This window comes from Agelaius phoeniceus, chromosome 5, assembly GCF_051311805.1.
Source record: "Agelaius phoeniceus isolate bAgePho1 chromosome 5, bAgePho1.hap1, whole genome shotgun sequence".
NCBI lineage: Eukaryota > Metazoa > Chordata > Aves > Passeriformes > Icteridae > Agelaius > Agelaius phoeniceus.
In genome coordinates this window covers 12804444-12826025 of record NC_135269.1, presented here as the reverse complement: position 1 = coordinate 12826025, position 21582 = coordinate 12804444, and the positions used below count along the sequence as shown (strand labels likewise).

General features: G+C 43.6%; 1 protein-coding gene across 2 annotated transcripts in view; it reads right to left on the bottom strand.

The window, feature by feature from the left end:
• CHRM2 (cholinergic receptor muscarinic 2) overlaps positions 1-19190 on the bottom strand; it is a 90459-nt gene extending 71269 nt beyond the window's left edge. Inside the window, exons 1-2 of one of the 2 annotated variants that reach the window (XM_077178321.1) lie at positions 18856-19190; positions 18446-18602 (exon numbers count right to left, since the gene is read on the bottom strand). The gene's annotated coding sequence lies outside the window, so the exon portion shown is untranslated. Of the gene's footprint in view, positions 1-18445 lie in introns of both variants that reach the window. The other variant, XM_077178322.1, reaches the window with a different exon arrangement.
• Between the last annotated feature and the right edge of the window lie 2392 nt (positions 19191-21582).

Below are 21582 nucleotides of genomic sequence, written 5' to 3'. Positions count from 1 at the left end.
TATTTCTGTTCAAAGTAGCCAACAAAGTCTGTTCTAAGAAATTCTCCTAATGGCCTAGTCAAAAAAAGAAAAATAAAAACAAACTGAAACCAACCAACCAAAAAAAATTCAAATTTAAATGGATCCTATCCAACCAGATACATATTCTATTCTCCTGTAGAAAAAACCCAAATTTTTAGGTCACAAAGTTATCATGTAGTGAGCTACCTCATTGTAGTGAAAAGTATATTTTTATAGAATTGCCATTGTCTCCTAAGGCTTATATCTGCTCATTCTCCTTTTCCCCACTAATGAGATCTGTCATTGTATTTGGTTTCTTCACATACACCTTGCACATTGCTGAGCTGGTACTTTGATCCCTCAAAACAATATTAACCAAAACACTCAGCAAAGTTCTTAAAGCTTTGTTTTAAAATGAAAGAAATTAAAGGCAAAGAGTTTCAACAAGCTGTTGAAACCCAAGAATATGGATTTACATTTCTTTTTTTCTTTTGCATTTCTAATGAAGCAATTAGTAGTTTTTGTTGTTTTGTTTCTTTTTAATCTATGCAGATGTTTTCCACTAGAATTTTTAGCTGATAGAAAATCAAATATTTTACTGAGGAAACTTCTTTAATAAATTTATTAAAGCAATAACTTTCTTGACCTTCTGTAATTTTTGGCAGTCATTGCTTTTTAATACAAATAAATGGCAGGTACTGACAGTTGGAGCTGTTCTCTTTTTTTATCTTCCTCTCCAAATAGGTCTTTTCTTGTTCTTAAGCATAGGAAATTACTGAATCTGAAAAGAAATAAACTCTCTCTGCTCTAAAATACTGGTTTTCATTAGAGACAGCAGTAATTCTATAATATATATACTAATAAGGAAGTTTAATACATAAAGAAATACTATAAAGACTGAAAATGAAAGAGTAAGACTGTTTAGAAAGAAGACTCAGTTGGAAATGGAAAGCTTGCAAATATGGTGTCAGCTCAGAGCCTTAAAAATTAATTAAGGAATGTTAAGAGAAAGGGTAAAAAAAAAATCACTAAAATGGTAATACTTCATTCTAAATCTGGACTTTCAATAGAGAGAAGCATAGCTGAAATCTAACTCTTCAATTCCATTTAGACACTGAAAATACATCTCAGGTGAGAAACAGGTTCATGAAGCAAACCTGATGATTTTTATTTTTTTGTTGTTCCTGTTATTGCAATGAGACTTCAGCTTAGCCTGTTCTGTTCAGGACAATTATCCAGACAATGAAATGTTAACCTAAAGCAGCACTGGGACACTTCATTAAAGTACCAAAATCAGATCATTTCAGTCTCAAACAACTTATTTTAAAATAAGGAGTGAATATTTTGTCTTCCACTGGCTGCATGTCAAAATCCTGACTAATGGGACTGGGGCACAAAACTTCAGCAGTAAAGAGCAGTGCAAATGCATAACTACAAACCCAAGCAGACTGCTCACTGCCAGCTCTTACAGTGAGCCCACCCTGACTCCCTGCAGATTTTCTGCTGCTTGTACAGGTGCCCTTCCATCCTGCATGTTTCAGAAAGAACAGTTCCTGTGCCGTGCCACCAGCAGCCTTCCTGTGCAGAATTACAGCACACAGGGGGGAAATCAGAGCTGCATCTCTCCCTCATTGTTTGGAGACAGTCAGAGAGCTCCTCATTCCCACTCAGGACTCAAATGCTGCAGTTCTGGCCCAAATAAATGCCTGTTACTCCTCCAAATCTCCTAACTTCTTCTGAGGGACCACTTGTGAGAGTGACAGCGTCCAAAGTGTCAGCAGGAGAAGAACACTCACTCAACCTAAAACTAAAACCACAGAGGATGCTTTAGAGATGGCAGCCACTCAAAAAGTATAACCCCAAGGACCTGGCTGCTTGCAGAGCACAGGGAGGATAAGCCAGCCCATGAGTTTGTGAGCAAAGCTGCAAATGGTGCTCAAGTTACCTCCAAACACAACTTCTATAAAACAAACCTGGGCATGCTGAGCTGGCTGTGTAAATGGGAGGTCTAACAATTATAGATTGCTAAAAAAAAATAAATCAGTTATTGTTTTACACATGAATCTTAAAATAAAAAAAAATTATTTATCCTAAAGAGATGACTTTGCCCCCCATGGAAAAGTCAGTATGGAGATCTGCTCTCAACACAAACACTTAGCAAAGATTCAGCATTCAGGGAAGAAACTGTCTTCACCTCTTTCTGCTCCAGACATTTTTTACTTGAAATCTGAAAGTCCCGATGACATTTTGTTGAAATCCTCAGTTTTCAACCTGATGTTACAGAATAAGATTATTTTTGGATGGTTCCTTCGTTGTTTTTTTTTTTTTTTTTTCTTTTAACTAGTAAATAAATTAATGAAAGAAAGCTTTAAAAATTCAGTATTGCAGACCACTTGTATGATTAATGTCCAGACCTGATTAAGAAAGGAGTTTATGTTGATCCCACTGCATGGAAGACCCATCACAGTTTATCCTGCCTTTTGATCTGCCTGAGTTCATTCCCTCTCAGTCCCACTGCACATGGACCTGTAAAAGCTCCTCAGTAATTCTCAACCTCTCTGCTGCTGCTTTACAATAAAGATACCAAAAGTATAAAATCAGATTTTACTTGAAAAAATGGTGACAAGTAAATATTAAATGTGATCACAGCCAGGAGATTTATAAAATAAGTGGATGGCTGGTATTTATTTCAGATCAAGATCTCCACCAGTCAGGAGCTGGGAAATAAAAACAGTTTGTGACAGGCAATAACCTGTAGTGATGGTAGAGCAGCCCTTGTAATGAAGCTGCAATCACTCTTCTGATCTCCTGCTGCCTTGTTTCCTTCTTTTCCTTCTTGAGGAACTGGCACTTCCAATCTGTTCTAATTCTCCTGATTCTAGGCTTTGATTTATAGTGCTCTGGCTATTGTACATCCTGTCAGAGGAAGGAGGAGTTCAGCCTTCGAGGTGGGAAGAGAGGCAGCAGTGACATGAGGGTGAGTAAGAACAGAGAATAATACCAGCCATGAGACAATGCTGATGGGTGACGTATGAGCCTGCCTTGCTCTGTAATTATACATAATATTTTTGCTTCAGCCTTGGCTGATGTGAACAAATACAATGTACCACCACCCCCCAGCACCCCGGGGAAAAAAATAAAAGGAGAAAAGAAAGAAAGCTTCATGTAAAATTATAGTCCAATAATAAGAGCATGGGGCTGAACTCAGGGTCAGGACATCTGGGTTCTGGCCCCTTGGCATCAGCATGAGACTAGACAGAACACATTTATTCTTCCTGCTGCTTTTGTTTACTCTGATGCATTGAAATAGATTTCTAGAAGCTCTGCTTTGCTAACAAAGTGCAACAAATGAAGAACAGACTCTTTAGAAGTGACGTCTCAAATAGAATTTATCTAACCCTGCCACTTATCACACTTGGCTGTCTATTTACAGGTCCCTGGGGCCCTGTGAGGCTCCCATGCTCTTTTTGGGCATTTTTTATGGCTCTGAGACATTTTTGAAACATAAGAACCTCCAAGTAGGCAGACATCACTAATGCCCCTATTCAAAAGTACAGCAATCACAAGCTGACTTTTATATATATATATATAATAAATTATGTAGTAAATAAAGAATACTATTATTTACTATAAAATACCATATAAAATAATACAGTAGCTATATTTAATTCTTTGAAAATCAATTTCCTCAATAATCAACAGCCTTTTATTAAGTGGAAAGATCTCTGAGGTTGATTGATTACTGAGGTCAGAGCTTTCTGACCTCAGTAATCAATGTAAAATCAGGCACATGAGGTCTGATACCACTAGTAATTTTAATCATAGATACCACGAGTAATTTTAATCATACTTGAGAGTGATGTCTATTTCCACATGATTGACCAATACTTCTTAAAAATGCATTACATTTCTTAGTTCAGCAACTGTGCATATTCTGCTGCTTAACAGTAAGAAAGTCACTGAGTAAAATATACTTTGCAAATATTTTCAAATGTGCTGCCCTATATTTTCAGCATGTGTGAACAGGTTTTCTGTGTAAAAGAGGAGATGCTAACAAATGTGGGTGAAAAGCTAATGAAAGATTTTGCAGTCTTTGCTCAGACTAGATACTATTTCATTCCTTTAGTATTTTGTGCCAGATCCAGGGACTATCACTCACAGTGTGGAGCAGTTGATGTGACAAACATTTCTGGGGTGTTTGTTCAGTGGTGAAATACAACCCAAAGCAAATAAAAGAGCAGTTGCCTCAATCCTAAAATGAGCTGAAGAGACAGCAGGTGGTACAAAAAAAGGCAGTGCTAAAGCAGCAGAAATGTCATAAGACAGGAATCCCTTTGCTTGCTGAGCAAGTTTTTTCAAAGTTTTCAAGAAAGGGGATGATGGAGCAGCCAATGCTGAAGTGAAGGAGACCATGAGACAAAAAGAGACAAAAATTAACTCCCCAGGGAAGCCAAGTCTATTTTAAGATCGCACATTTTCCTTGGGACACACATGGCCAGCCAGGTTTGCACTTTTGGAGTGGACTGAACTCTATGCCTCTTCCAGGATGGAGAAGATGCAGCAGAGTTTCTGTCTTGTGTGGAAGCAGTCCTGGTGTACTCAAGGAAAACATGCCCAAAGGGAGTTTCTGCTACTACCCACAGTGTAGACCTGCAGTTTAATATCTTTTTAAAGGCAAGTGCCTTTAAAAAGGCATGTGGATGATGCAGAATAATGCTAAACCATAACAGATCAGTGTTATGTTCACAGGTATTGAACCAAAAGATCCTCCTGCAAGATGTGATCAAGAACAGGCTGAGGTATGGAGTCAGCCACCAGTGATTTGCAATAATTATCTGATGTGGGGCAAGGAACAATAAATGCAGCCCCTGCTGAACAGCCCATGCCTTTGGGTTTGTCCTTTCTCCAAGATATTTCTGGTTTGCAATCTCTCCCTTCAGCTGTGCTGCTCTGGAGCAATTCCTAGAGCAAAAGGGAGCAGCTCTTGTCCAGCCTGTCCAGAGCACCTTCAGCTTCTGCCTACAAATATCAGATACCATTAATTTAGAGGTGGGAAGCTGGTTCACATGTGTTAAGTCAACAGTCACACACAAAAAGTACCAAGTTCTCAATACTGAATGTGAAAAGCTTTAAAGAATCTCTTGGCCTTGACATAATAATTGAAACTATTAATCAGAATGTGAAGCTTAGCCAGCACACTTGCAGATGTACAATTTAAAATATAGGGGGGAAATATCCAGTGGACAAATTAATGACAATTAACAGATTGTTCAGCATAGGTCATTTTATTTTCAATGATCTGAAAGCAAAAGAAAGCATCAGCTGTCTGATGGGACCAGTGACTGCTGAGACCCAGACTGAGGGGATGTCTGTGCTTAGAAAAGCCCATCCTCACACAGCCCTCTTGCAGGCTATTGGGAAGACACACAATTTCTCTCACAAGCCTAACAACTTGTTGTGTCCTGCCCCCTCTTCCTTAGGCTGAGAGGGCAGAGATAACAGCCAGACCACCCCACAGGAGGGACAGACTGTAAACTGCTCAAAACAGCGTGGTGCTCCTGCAGTGAATGTGCAAAACCAAGAAAATCAGTAGCTCTGTGTGTGGATGGGGCTGGATGGGTGATCATAACTCATTGACTCAAAGACTCAAACAGCAGACAAAGTCATTTTGGGACTGACAAGGCTGTGTCTCTGAAAAGAGAAATGAGAAGTGCATGTTGGAAGGAAGAGGAGTATGGAGGGTGGAGGAGTAAAAGGGAAACTGAACTGAAGAGTTCTCTGTTTTCAACCTGCTGGATGTAGACCAAAGAGAGAAAGTTTCTTCTCTCTTCTCCCAATCCAAAACAGAGCACTGCTTTCCATATAATAATCAATCTTTAACTTGTTTTTGTAAAAATGTTGCTCTCTTTGGTTAGATGTTTAATTAGAGGTTATTAAAAATAGATTATTAAATAGATTATTAAACAGATTATTAATAGATTATTAAATAGACTATTAAAAATAAACATGGCACAGCTTTGGCAAAATCTATCCTTTTAAAAAACATCAAGGAAAGAAGCATTTGATTTTCAGATTATTTCTCCAATTAATCCTTTCATTCCTCACTGTGGAAGATAACATATTCATCTATGTATAAATAGTGATAAGAGCAACTGTGTGTACTCTGTTGTGGAGAATATGGAGAGGTTCTTACAGATTTCTTTTTCTTTTGCCCTTGAGGGGCTGTAGGTAGTCATTTCAGCAAGCAGCAAAAGAAAAACAAAATAGATATTGTACCAAATCCCAAGTATTCCTGAGCTGAGGCAGCTGGTTCTGCTCCTGCACCATTCAGCCTGCAGGATGCACCCTAGCCCATATGACAATTTCCTACAGGAACACAAATAGCTCTGTCATTGTTTTGTTAATTTACTTGAGAACGCTTATCTCAGCAAAGATCAGCTCTCATTTTCCTCGCAGTGCAATTCAATTCAGAGTTTAAGGAATGGTGGGAGATCAGACAACACGCAGTCCTCCTCCCTTTTCCCCGCTGAGCCATGCCCACCACTTTAAAGCAAAGACAGTGATGTTCTCACTTTCTGGCTAATCGATTCCACCTCTAAAAAGGACTGACATCTTAGCAGCACTGAGGGGTAGCTGGAAACACACCTGGGCTCCTACCAGAGCCAAGTGCATCTGAGTGCTCTGAGGTGCTGGCCTCTTTTAGCACCTCTCCTCTGCTTTCATGCCTGCCTCATCAGCACCCCCCGAGCCGAGCTTGTCCAGCCCTGGTGCCAGAGAGAGCGAGGTGCTGCCAGCTGACAGGGCTGGAGCAGGCTCCGCTGGGGCTGCAGTCTCAGCACCCAGGGCGGCTCACTGCAGAGCAGCGAGAGCTCTGCCACTCAGCACACATCCTAATCCTCTCACACCATGGCAGGGAACACGGGCTGAGCAAGAGACAGCAGCCTTTAAAATCCCTGCGTCTGTGCTCGCTCGGTGATGCTGGGCGCCCTTTCAGTGTCCAGGATGCTGTGAAAGCAGGCTGGGCTGTGCACAGCCCGAATGCCCCTCAGAGCCCACCTGTGGCTGAGCATTGCAGCAGAAAAGAGCGGGTTAAAGAAGACTGGGGCAGAGAGTTGGCATGACGACCACAGGAGGCTTCTAGGTGGCCTCTACAAGAACGAATCATTAGCCAGGAAAGGGTGATAATTACTCCTTAAAGCTGCAGTGCAGGAACTGGCTTCATGGCAGAACACAGGAGGTTGAAGAGATAAGGGTGTCAGCACAACAAAAATATGTTGCTGTGATCCCTAACAATGAGGAATTATTAGACCTTCAAAATAAGCAAGTGATTCCTCTTGTTTAGTTATCATCTCTTCTCTATGTGTTCAGCTGCAAAAAAATTTCTTCTTTTCTGGTTGTGTTTTTAATTTTGTTCCTTTGTTTAAGGGGCAATAATGTACAATGAATAAAATGTTGATCTGGAGCTATTCGTGTGAAATAAGTTCTTAAAGAAAAAAAAGAGGGAGAGCTCTCCTGGGCTTTTTGCCTTGTTCTTTTTGTTGTATTGCATTAACACCACTGCCAGAGGGTTAAGAAACAGCTTTAACCACAGCTTCCTCCTGCCTTGAAGGAAAGGGCTGAAGACCTTTTTGTTTGTTCCATCTACTCAAACTGGAATAAAAGTTAAATTGAGAACTTTTCACCTGCTAAGGTGTACAGTCAGAAGTCTCTGAGTCTCCTAGCTGACTCAACCTGAACATACCCAAAGAATATCAGAAAATACAGAGGATGCATTTTTTCCTTTGCTGTTGTGCTGTAGGCATTTGTTATGCTGTCATCCTTAGCACAAAATCAGGGCACCTTCAGCTGGTCCTGCCCACTGACCTGCACTGAGGAAACTTGGTGTTCCCACTCTTAAACAGTGGAGAAGAGAAAGGTGCAGGGAGGGCAAGGTGCTCATTCAAGTCATAGCATCACAGAACATGCTGATAGCTACATTCCCCTTGAGAGAGAATGCCCAGCCTGCCTGTGCCCCAGGAAAAGGTGATTCAGACAGTCTTCAGTGGGACTGAGTCTTTAGAAACTGCACTTTTTGTCCACAGCAGCCAGAGCCAATGTCTGTGACTCTCCTGTCACAGACATCTTTCATGAAAAATCCTTTCCTCCTGGGAATTTTTTCCTCCTGGGAAGTTGAGAGGCCTCAGGAACAAAATGTAAACAATGATTATCTGCTGCTGTGGAATGCAACAGGTGCATCTGTGATTGGCCCATGTTTTTGTTTCTAATTAATGGCCAATCACAGCCCGGTGGCTCAGACAGAGAGTCCAAGCCACAAACTTTTGTTATCATTCTTTGCTATTCTATTCTTAGCCAGCCTTCTGATGAAATCCTTTCTTCTATTCTTTTAGTATAGTTTTAATATAATATATATCATAAAATAATAAACAGCCTTCTGAAACATGGAGTCAGATCCTCGTCTCTTCCCTCATCCTGGGACCCCTGCAAGCGCCATCACACTCTCCCTGAAGAGCAGCACATTTGATATCTGGGCTGCCACTGTGTCCCCAAAGTGGGTAAATCCTGCTGCTGCTGGTTTGTGGGGCTAAGTGCTTTCTCTCTGCAGCTTTGCACCTGCCTTTCCCTCAGGAAAACTTTCCCTAGTGTCTTACAGTAGTTTTGGTTTTAGTAAGAACCTGGCCAAGAAGGACAAAAAATTTCAGGTGAGCACAGAAAGTAAAGCAGGCTGAGCATTGTCCAGAGAAGAGGGCTCACCTGATGATTCTGGCTACAAAAGCAACTCTCCCTGAGCCAGAGTTCCCACTTTGCTCAGAAGTGCCCACACTCTCAGAAGTGTGTGGCAGCAAAGGGAACAAGCACACAGTGGTACCACCACCCCAGCATAAATTGGGATACCATCCCATGTGTAGCTGCCTGTGCCAGCAACACCAGGGGTCAGTGGAAAGGCTCTGACTCCCCAAAGGCCCATGCTATTAGATAATTTGCAGATGGAATAAAAAGCGACTGAACATTTGAAAGATAATATATAATTCATTTCTTTCTATGGATGCCCAAATTTAGGTATGTTTAAGGGCAGGTTTAGTGCTGACTGTTCCAGAAATGCTGCCAAACACTTTAAAAATCTAAACAGGAAGAGCAGACAAAGCTTGTGAGAATGAAAATGTTTTTTTTTATACTATTTCCATGTTAGAAGCTGAGGTACAGGAGGTTACTGAGCTTGTCCAAGGCCATGTCAGCAACCTGTGGGGAAACCAGGAACTCAGCCTTTGTCACTACTTTCTGAAAGTACTAACAAGAAAATGACTCCTCATCTTTTTAGCCATGTGTAATTTCCACACCCTACTTCGATTTTTAAGAGGAATTGAAGACAATAATGTGGAATATTAATTGTCAAATCTGTCATTCAGAAAGGATGGCAGTGCCTGACTTACCTGGGCTTTTTTAAACCTGTTATTTTGCATTTCCCTGTGCTTCAAAGTAGGAGATAAACAGTCTCACTCTTTGCTAAAGAAAGGGAGAGAGATAGTTACAGGCTTTCTTCAGACAAAACATAACAAAAGCTTTTGTTCATCTTCTTTCTTTTTTCCTTCCTTACTTTTTTTTCCCAATTGTGTACTTTTGGGATTTTTCCCCTTTACTGAAGCACATAGCAAAATAATTAATATCAGTAGGGTATTTCTTGCAGGAAACTGCTTCTGATGTCAAAACCTTTCAGTAAAAATCCCTACATTTACTCTCAGTGGATCAGATTGTGGAAATGACTAGCAGACATCAAACAGACATTTCTAATGAGAATTTAACAGTGAGCCCTTCATGTACTCTTCTAGTGGCAGTTAAGTGTGCTGGCTATCACAAATGTCAAAAGCTGAAGGAAAACTTATTTTACCTTACTTCTTTCCCACTTTTCTTCATATTTAAGAGCCTTCTATGTTTGGCTAAAGGAAGAAGCTTCACAACCAAGATTCCCTGTTTAAATTCTCAGTGTTAGGGCTCAAGGTCATCCTGAGAAGGCATGACATTGCCAGGTTAAATATAGCACTTTCTGTGGTGGTGGCCTCTCCTTTCATGTCATTCGTGCTCTGACAGCTTTCATCAGCTGAATATACAGTGCTAGAAAAGTGAAATTTGTGTGGGTGAAAGAGGCCAGTAATGGATCAGGGGATCAGATTGAGCATGGAAAAGCAACAGCAGAGAAAACATCTCTCTTTTACTTCTCACCAAGGTCTGGAGCAGCTGCAGCCTCAGTACCTTTTTGTTGGAGGATACTGAACATTTTAGCTTATCCTCCTTTCCTGAACAGAAACTTTCCCACTAAGCATCTCCTAAAGGCTCAATTTTCCAACATTCCAGTGCAAAGAAAAACCCTCTGTATGGAGTCTGTCTGTTCCTTTTTTTTCATTTGGCAGCACCACAGCTGAACTTCACTATCTGACAATCTGCGGGAAGCAAATCCCTACAACACTGTCATGGGACCAGGAAGAATTATTGTCCCTGCCTCAGGATGCCAAGCCAAAGCCTACCCAAGGTAACAAGAGTTGGTCTCTGACCTCAGCAGGCTTTGTGTCAGGCCACAGGAATGTGTCAAAACTCATGCAGCAGGTGGGTGGCATGGTCAGGAGCTTATCTGTGATCAGCTTGGTCTCAGTCCAGTGTGCTAAGTGAAAAAATATCCTCTCTACTTCAAGCCTGATGCTTGCACAAAGCACTAGCACCCTTAGTCAAGCACTAGCACCCTTATTCCAGGAAATGTCTGGGGTATTCAAAGGGTTGTTATGGAGAGACATCAAAGAGGTATCAAAATGTCTAATAAAATTGTAACCAACCATCAGTGAGTCCACCCACCTGTGTGTTGGTAAGTCAAATGGTACCAACAGATCAAAAAACCCCACCAATTCCTAAGGGATTTTCAGAATAAGTGGAGAACATAAGAGCAGGTGCTCTTAACTAAATAGCTGAAGACATGAAACAGTCAAAACATTGAAAAATAATAAACCTATTACTGCATTAAGAATGCAAGACAAACTGCTCATAATTAGTGAGCTGCTTAAAAAGTACTGAAGGCAGAAATAAATGAAATTAAAAACGAAAAAAAAAAAAGAACAAAAGAGAAAGTAAAATCCACAGATTCAAAACAACAGACAGTTTCTGATTCAGTGAGGTCATGTGGAAAGCAAACTGGAAGGGAAGGCAGGAAAAAAGTTGTTGTGAAATGTGAAGGTCCAAGAAGTTGCTTGAGCCAAGCAACCACATTTGTGGAAATGACACTTCATGTCTGGTGAAGCCCATGGCTAAGGGAGGGAGTTAAAATAAAACACAAACAAAATGTCAGCTGTAAATGAAGAGGATCAAGGATGCACAAACTGACAAGAGCTGGTGGGGGTGTGTGCAGAGAGAGGAACTGCAGGACATTTCTCAAAGCTCTTAAATTCTGCCAGTTCAGGAGGGAGCCAGTGGGATCTACTGCACATCAAGGGACTATTTGGAATAATTAATGAGGAAAAGGACTTTGCAGAGGTACTGAATTATTTTTTTGGTTAAATCTTCTGTGCAAATGATGCTGTGCTGATATCCATGTTCGACCTATTTCTTTTCCAAGACAAGGAAGCACATGAGCTGTCAGAACGTGAAACTCTGAAAGGGGAAACAATGGAACAAATTGATAAACTAAACAGCAGCATATCAAAAGGACCTCATGGCTATATATGCAAGGGTTTGGAAAGCATTTGAAATTGAAGTGGCTGTGCTGATAGCAAAAATATGCAAGTTGTTGCTGGAGTCAGATACGCTGCAGAAGGACAGGGGGTAGCAACAAACATACCTATCTTTAGGACAGGCACAGGATTAATCTTAGGTATTATATACTGAAAAGCCTCATTCTACTTCCACCTTAATTGACTGAAACTAACAAAAATTGGATTTACATATAGGAGAGGATAAAAAAGAATCATAGATTTTTTAAGAAAATGTTGTCTGATATATGTTCTTTGAAGCATCAAGTTAAAAGACCAAGAAACCAACCTGACAAGCCTACATATATAGGTATTTCTATATTGCATTAAATTCTTTGACAGATTTAAGTTGTGATAGAATAGGAAAATTACTATTACAAGCTGGAAGCTGGTTAGGAAAGAGAAAAGAGAAGCTACACATGAGTGATCCTTTTTCACAGCAAAATATTATCAGTCGGGTTGTCCAAGAACGTAGAACTTCTTTACTGAAATTATTGCTCTTGGAAAAAAGAATAAGAAATGAAGTATTTTGTAGTATGTTAATTGAATTGGGAGAACCTAACATTTGGGTAGCTAATGGAAATTAATATTGGCTGAGGCAGAACAGTCACAGGTAGAGTGAAAGATTTGGAAGCCTTTCTGGATTCTAAGCCAGCTGTGGCCACTCATTATGGCATTACAGTGAACAACCCTATTCTGCTCTATTACAGCAGTGGTCAGAAAAAAAAAAACAAACCAAACAACCCCAAACTTTCATTAGCATGGGAGGAGCAAGAGGTGTTAAAATGGAAATTACTTTATTGTTCTTTTCTTCTCTAATGGGGGATTAAATGAGTGACACCTATACAATGAACTGGCTGTTCCAGTTGGTCTTTTCATTTAACATAAAAGAGAGGTATCAATAACACTGAAAGACAACTAATTTAAATAGAACAAAGGTTGTCTGGAATATGATTTTCCAAGGAAAATATTTAATTAACCTACTGAATTGCCTGCTACATGCTATCACTAAGGTACTGAACTCACTGGGACGCAAAACCGGATTAGCTGCTTATCTGGCCTGTGAGTACATCTGCAGCTTGTCTAAAATCTCTAGAGGTTTACACCTGGGGAGGGAGGTGAGTAGATCTTTTTGTCATTTGGAAAAGATCTCTGGGTAGAGAGCAAACCCAAGCTGATGGGTATAAAAACCTTTTACCTGAGGGCAGTGCAGATATCTAGGGCAGCATTAACTACACCTGCCTTTTTTGGTAACCAACATTGATCAAAACACTCTACAGGATGAGACAAAACACCTGTCTGATCCAATACTGTAATCATTATGTTCTAATGCTCTGTAAGTGGATGACTGATGCCTTTTTGAATAGGAAAATAATGAGCAATGAGAACAAATAACACAAATTCCCTTAATTATTCATGCTAACATTCATGAAAGTTTTGAAACGTGCGAATATTTTCATGAATAAATCATTGGTCACTGGCTTGCTTTAAAGGATTTCAGAAATAATAGCAGAATAAGCTTGTTGCCATTACTCATGAACAAAGTTATGAATAATTTTCAATATATGACTGCTCTGTTTTCTAATTGACTGAGCATGAGACAGATGAGTTTAGAATAGACATCAGTAATTCACTGCAAAGCTGAGAGAAAATTTCTCAGGAATCTGTGAAAATGCTATGGTCTATATCAGAAACTTATTTTTTTCCCCATGTATCATTTTTGCTAATTTTTGTTTCTCACGAGGTGGAACAGATTACAAAAGAAAAGGATCTAATCTTCATGTTTGAAGATCATCCTGTCTGCACAGAAATAATGAGATCTTTATATACTCAGGCTACCTGAAAATCCTGAGCCAGAGAAATCACTAAGCAAGAAAATTCTTTTAAATCACCTTGGTTTCCAACACTAATTTTGACAATGATTCAGAAGAAAGACCTATGGAGATATTTTTGTCTCATACCTCTCTCAAAAAAAGCCACAAAACCCCAAACAAAACCAAACACCAAACTGTAAAACACAAGCAACCAAAATCAAAGAAAACATGCCTACATTTACTCAGAGCTTTTCTAAGAGCTTAGGGAAATCCTGGAAAATGCTGATTTACAGAATTTCTCGCCTATTTATGTTGTGACTTCTCACAGAGATCTTTATTGCCATCACTGCAAGAGGTGCCCCGTGCTATTCCCAATGCCCATTATCACATTGCATTTCCCTTTCAGCAGAGTCTGATGAAACAGAGCTGTTCCATGAACAGTTGTCAAAACACTGGCATATTCTAATTACAATACTTGCTATGTTTCTGTGAAAGTCAAATTTTGAGCTCAATTGCACCAGAATAAAGCAGACGCAATTAAAATCACTGGAGGCATCCCTGATTTGAAAGAATGTAATTAAGATCAAAATCTAGCCCATGGAGTCTCAAGAAATACTGGAATGATGGGACTCAAAGAATCATCTTGTCAAACAGAAAACATGCAGAAGACTCTGAGCAAAGCAGCTAGCCCTAAATGTGGTTTCATTTAACCTGTATCATATCCTTAAAAACAAATATATGAAGCACGTGAACTGCTGAAATCCCACTGCACATCTTAGTGGCATTGGCAAGCATTCTCTAAGAAGTCCTTGATGGAAACGAAATGAAACTCACTTCACCCTATGCTATCCTCCTGGAACTTCAAATTGTGCTATATGAGAGAATATTCTTTGGAAGATCTACTGATGTATAACCCTTCCTATGGGGAATAGATGGTGTTAGACATAGGTAATAATATAGATTATAAGGTAGGACAGGCAGTCCAAAACGACTGACAGCTCCACAGCCTAAAGCATTTCAACATAGCAGCAAGCTCAGGGTGTATGGGAAAAGGAGGCAGCCCTTTAATGCAACTTCAGGAGTGGTCTCAACTTTTAATTCTGCCCACTTCAATCAGGGAAGTGTAGGAAGCTGGTGGGATAAGTCAGCAAGGGATCCCTCCTCGATTTAATGTGGAGAGCTAGGGAATGCAATCTGCTAGGCACAGGTGTTTGGCAGTCAGCTGGTGGGATGTGGACAAGCAAGTAGGGAACTGTATTTTTTGGGCAGCTCTGACACAGGAAAAGCTGTGGAGACCCTGGCAAAACTGAAAGCTACCTTTGCCAAAATAGAGGAACTGGAAAAGATGGGTGGGTGGTGTGCGTGGAGTCCCATTTAGCCTCAGGAGTTCTCAGTGCTTGGCTCTTTGTGCAGCCTGGTTCTTAGAGATGGGAATCTCTGAGATGGAGCTAACAGGCCTTGAAATGCTACCACACAATTTAATGCTACCATACATTAAATGCCAGCATACAATTTAAGCTTTTTAAGATTTGAGGCTACAAGCATTTGTGGAAAAGTTATCCCTGTCAATCATATGAGCTGCATCTGAACCCCTTCAGCTTTCCTTAGCCTGATTACTGTTGCCTATCCCATCCACCCACCTAAACAGCCAGTAGAAGGTCAGGGCAGCAGTTTCACGAGTGAGTAATCCTCTTCTGTGCCTTCAAATCTCTCAAAATTAGCTGAGAGTGGCTTCAAGCTGCGAAGCTCAAATCCAGAGAGATCCAAAATTTCCAAAAAAATGGTCAGACATAGTCTGAGCTTCCCAGCTTCAATTTCTTCCCACGTTTTACTCCACAGTATAACCCACCCAAGCCATAATCTCCGAGTGACCAAACCAGGATCAGTTGAATCAACTGAGCATTAGCTGCCCTTTTTTGCAGCTTGGGATTTAGCAGACCTGACTGGCAACAGACACTGGGAAGAATGGAAGAATGTCCTTTTCTCACACCACTTGCTTGTCTTCCTGCGCTGCAGTTGGCTATGAAGCCTCACGTTCCTTGGTCCCGGGGATGCTCTTCCTCGCCTGCCTCTGGCACTAGAGGGCGCGGGGACCTGGGCTCCGGGATGGAAATAAAACTCTCCGCGGCTTCCTACTTTGCCTTAAACTGAACTCAACTTTCAAAGAGGTCCTGATTTCACAGAAAGGGAATTGGCTTCATTATTACTGGCTTGTCTGAGTTCCCCGTGCTGCATTGCTATGGAAACAGGACCAGAAAATACATCTTTTGCATGTAGGTCATGATATTAGCGGAGAAGGGAAAGCTGGGTGAACGGGTGAGTGGGTTACAGGAGTGAAGTGGGACAGAGCAACCTCCTGGGATTATATTAACAACAGTGAGGGATTTCATAGTAGGTGTCCTCAAAAGACTTTTGAATGAGACACCAAACGGGCTGCAAGCATTTGGAGTAGCTGAGAACCATGACATACACGCAGGGATTCAGCCCAGAGGTGACAACCAAAGTGGCAGCGGGCACTGGGCTGAACACCTAGGAGGGAAAAAAAAAAGTTTTGTTTATAGATTCTGTTTTTAACTGATGGCCTCAGTTTCCTCCTTTCAGTGTCTGTGTCTCCATCCTGGATGGATGTGACAGAGCACAGCCAGGCAGCTGTGCCTTCCATCTCCTCAGGAAATCCTTGATCACACATGGTCCAGGCCTCCCTGAGCTCTGCCCAGATGCAGTTACAACCATTAGGATAGAGGACACTACTCAAAATCCTGGGTTTGGATGGGAGAAAAGCATGACTTCTCCTTTTTATAATTTTGCCCTCCATCCAAAACAAGTTGGGGATATCCTAGACCCCCCCTTCCCATATATTGTGCCTTGCTCCCAGGTGGACTACAATGCAGAAATCAGAGTGCTGAGGGGGCAGCTCAGTGGGGCACAACAAACCAGTGAGATTACTGCACTTCTCACTCTCCTGGTGCAAAGCCAAACAGTCCAGGCTCCTGCAGAGGGGAAGTTCAACCAAACTTACACTCCAAGAGATCCTAAAGGAACAAGGAACTGTATTCTGTGTAGCTTAAAGAGGTTTATAGATGAATCACCGAGAGCAGCTGGTGGTCATAAACCACACAATCAAAGCTGGTGTGTATTCAGACAGGGGTTGTGATTGCAAGTGATGCAATACCATAAAGGCAGACAGCATGCATGCTTCTGCTCTCCTGTATTAACCTTCCTTATCCTTTTTTATAGTTTGTGGATTTGCTTTATCCACCAAATAGCTGCAAGAACAGGCTGTCAAGCAGAGGTTAGACCTTTTTTTGTCCTTGCCTTTTTCTTTCTGCAAAGAGAGTATCTTCCTTAAGGGACAAGGACAAGCCAATGTGCCAACACACTGGTTGACACATAAAATTGGGAATAGATGTCATTCTGGCTAGATTTACAACAAGAATTTCCAGCTGGAAAAGCCATCTCCTTGCCCTGGGAGGAACTTTAGCAAATCAAAACAGTAAGAATAAACAATCTTACAGGGGTGGGAGGAATTGTCCCTTGTTCTTCACCCAGTAAAGGGGTAAGGACTCACTCATGGGCCGGGCACAGCCATTCTCCAGGAGCACCTGGCATCAGGGCCCTGGGGCTGGGCGGCTGCCCTGCAGGGGAGAGCAGAGGAGCTCCCAGCCCGCCTTTCCCCATCACCCTGGTGCTGGGGCAGCCGCCAAGCCACGGGGCAGCCCGGTGGGAAGGCACAAAGCCAGGAGAAGTGCCCTGAAAGCAGAAAGCACTTAGTCCCTTCAGAGTCCCCGACACAGCCTTATTGTGGGGCTGCACGAGCACCTCGATGCCCCAGGGCTGTTTCTGGGTGGAAATTTTTCTCCCACAGCTTGATCTGAGTTCCCTCTCAGTGTCAGCTCGCTCCTTCTGGCCCTAAGCACCCCATGGTGGTGCACGGGCGAAAGTAAAAGGAGCCCGGAGACACGGCCGGGACCGGGACAGGGGGACGAGCCGGCCCCGGCCCATCCTTTCCCGCATCACCCTGCTCCCTGCTCCAGGGAGCGAAGCCAGGGCAAGGATGCGGGGAAGCGGGGCCGGAAATGAGCCGGGGAAAGCCCAGACCCTTCCCACCTCCGAGCCCGCTCCCCTCCCCGAGCAGGACATGGGAGATGGGGCAGCGGGAGCTGCTCCCGGGCACAGCGGGGACTCGGGGGGCGAGGGAAGCGCCGGCAGCTCCCTCCCCGGCACCCCGCATCCCTCCTGGGCCCGCAGGGCAGCGATCCCGATCCCGCCCGCCCCGTCCCGCCCGACAGCGAGCGCGCACCGCGGGCAGGCTCCGCTCCCCGGGGACGGCTCCGCTCCCGCTCCCGCTGACATTTTGCAGGAGTCGCCGGCAAACATGTCACAGCGGGATTTGGGAGCGGCAGCCCGGCAGATGAGCCTGTGTCGGAATGTAGCTTTTGTAATAAAACCCCCCTGTGTACGGAGCTTGAAAAATGTGAAGGTTTCTCTACTGTGTCTCTCCCGCTATGCCACGACAGGCTCGGTTCTGGGATTAATATCGCAACTGAAACTCGACAGACAAGGGCTCTGTGCTGGGGACAATCGCTTTGCCTAATCTCCTCTCGCTGCTTCTCACCGGTGGCCCGCTCAGCTGTGACCCATTCAGCAAAAGTTTCCCTATGGTCTGCTCTGCTTGTTCTGCCAGGAAGCAAAAGCTCGTCTCTTAGACATTGTTTCCTTGGCGGGAGCTTTCCTATGACAGCAGCGGATGAAATCCTAGGTGCGGCGAAGAAGGGGCGGAGGGTAGAGGACGTGAAAGAAAAGCCAAGAGGGAAAAAAAAAAAAAGACCAAAAAAAAGAAGATGGAAAGAAAAAAGCAAAAAAAGAAGAGAGGGGAAACGTCAGTAAAAAGCAAAGCTTTCCTACCTGTGATCCAATTAGCAGAAGTTGCATCTCATCCCGCTGCAAGCGGCTCGCTGGAGCGGCGGCGGCAGAGGCATGCGGGCTGCGCGCCGTCAGCGCCCGCAGCCAGCGGCTTTATCTTCCTCTTCCATATCTTCCACCAGGAGCCAGGGGGGCTGGGCTGGGGGAAACACAGAGCGCTCGGTACCGTGATAGTGCGGGGAAAGAATAACAGCTTGGGAGCTTTAAACGAGAGGTGGCATTGTCCGGGCTGATGGAGTTTTTGTCTCTCGCTCCCTCTCGCCCTCCCACACCCACAGGCACACACATATACACGCACACCCTCGGGAGTCGCTGCTTCAGTTCAGCCAAGCTGAGCTTTAAAAAAAAAAAAAATAACATTTAAAAAATATAGAGCAATAGTGCTATCGAACCTGACTTAAAGGTTTAGACAAAACTGGAGTAATTAAAAACAGGTGAAGCCGGGACTCGTGAGTGAGCCGGTAATAATTTACACTTCCCCAGAGCTGGTGGGGAAGTGAGGGTGAGCTGCCGCCCTGGCTGGGCTGGTGGCGAGCGAGGGAAGCTTTGCCTAGGTGAGCATCTCGGGTGGATGTCCTTGCCGGCTGCCGCGGCTGTGGGTCCGCTCGCTGCCCGCCCGGAGGGCGTGCGGGGGTGTGTGATGTGTGCGAGCGCCAAGTGGGCTCGATTAGCTGCAATGGGAAGGCAATTTCTGCAGAGAACATTTACAATTTTCTTTCAATATGACAGGATTAGTTGCTGTTGAAGGCTCTCCTCCAATAAGATCGCACCGCTCTCTGATTTGGTGGCTTTGCTGAATAGAAATTACTGGTTCTTGTTATCTCTCAACACACTCTCCCGTCTTCCTCATCAGGCACTCCCCTCTTTCTCATCATAAGTCTTTATCTACAATTTGCACATCAGAACCACTTTTTTGTTTTTTCAATTACCTTCTCCCCATCTTTCCCTGCAATACTCTCCTCTTTATTTCTGATTATTTTTTCTTTTCTTGTTTTTTCTTTTAATCCAACTCCTTGATAGCTGTAAGTGTAAAAGCAATATGTGGGAGGAAAAAGAGACACGGAGATCTTGCTTTTAGATTATTGCAGTCATCGGAGGTCCACACATTGTGGAAAAATGTTGTTACACTAAATCCAGTTCAGTTTCTTAAACTGATTGTGGTTCTGAAATTTTCATGCACATTGACAAATAAATTTTGCACATTTTGCACAATGACAAATAAGGGAAAACAGGTACATTCTGAGAACAAGAGTTAATTCTCACAGGGTGTAAAGAATTGTTCTTTAACTAACTGTCACTAGGCTAAGAAGTGTTAATTTTGTATAAGAAAACTTGCCACTTCTGTGGATGTAATCTTGATATAAAAATCTTTAGGTTTTCTTTGTTTTTATTTGCCTCTCTCCTGGACCAGAACTGATTTGTGCTCTGAAGTTTGCTTTTTCCCTTGGGATAGGGCTGTCGGAGTGGGAAGCAGGAGAGCGGAACCCATCTCATCTATTGTCCAAAGCATAGCAGGGGGGAAGTGCTAAGTGCAGAAAAGAGAAGTGGACTTCATGAAGGCAATCCAGGCTTTTGGCTGCTGCCTCCCCTGCCCCATCTCTTGTCTTGAAAGGCTGAAGGAGCTACAGCCCAAGCACTCCCCTCCTCTCCACTCCAACCTCCACTCCTCCAAATATTTCTTGGCCTGAGACTGCTGCAGGAAGAGAGCTGTCTACATGACTCATGTGCATGTAGCTGTTGCTCCTGGAAGGGTCTTAGGGGTAGATTTACCCCAAAGAGGGTGATGTGCCTTCAGGGTAGTCCTGTAGGGCTACTGCCTGGAAGGGTCCAAAGCCAGGCTGGATGGGGCTTTGAGCAATCTGATCTAGTGGAAGATGTCCCTGCCCATGGTAGTGGAGTTGGAACTAAATGATCTTTTTTGTTCCTTACTACCAGCTTAATTTGGAGATGGGGAGCTCTGAATTTTGGAGGTAGCTGTGTTATACAGGTACAGTGTAAGTACAGTAAACAAGGCTGTGTTTCTCTATGTGAAAGCACTTTCACATGATTTAAGGGCTGGATTACTTAGAGCTTTTCATGAAAATCAAGGCACCTGAGACCTGACTTCTGCCCCTTGGTTTTTCAGCTTTCACAGAAAATTTTGCCTGGACTTCACAGCAGAGTTGGAAGACAGATATCCAGCCACTCAGATGATAATTTGGCATCAGATATTTGGTATTGGATATTTGATTTTGATATTTGGAGGCGGGAAGCATGCCATAAGCATGCCACAGCCCCATGGGATTGATTGCTGTCTTCACTTCAAGTGCCAGGGCAAGGGACAGCCACCTCCACAGTCTGGGTGTCCCTTCCTTTGCCAGACAGAGCCTCAGCCCCGGCCACCCCTGCACCTCCCACGCTTGTCTCTGAGCCCTTGGCACTTAACACACTTTAACATTCGCTAATCAGGATGGCCAGCAGCCTCAAAAGTCACAACGCCTGCTTCTTCTTCTTCCCCTTATTATTATCATTATTGTTATTCTTTCCCTCCCAGCGAGTGTTTGATTGTGCACGTTTATTTCTGGAGATTTAATTAGAGTTCAGCGGCTGCGAGCACGACTCAGCCCTTCCCACAGCGGCGAGCAGGGAGCGGGGGGCGTCCCTGCCCTGGGATGACCCCGGCGGTCTTGGGGACTCCCCAGGCTGTGTCCCTGCGCTGCAGAACAGGACAGAGGTGCGGGGATGGCTCCAGCAGCACGGCTGCTGTGAGTGAAGGCAGGAGGTGGCCGTGCCCAGCTGCAGGGGGCTCCCCAGTGCCGCTGCTCAGCGCCGTGCGGCCGTCACGGATCGCTGCAGGGACATCCCCTCGCCCGAGCGGCCAGCATCTCGCCTCCTCGCAAGGGTGATCTCCCAAGGAAATAAAAGCCAGGTCCTGAAAACCCCTGGCGTGTAACCCTCACCTCCTCCGTGCCTTGTCAGCGGAGATTCCCCCCCGCCACCGACACGCGTGAGAGCAGCGCTGCCTCCCCGAGCCCGGCTCTCAATCAACCTCGGCAGGTACATCGTGATGGCACCCGGTGACTCCGTGGTAATTGGCACCTTTTAAGTTTGACAGAGCATCCGTCATTGCCGGCTCTCCT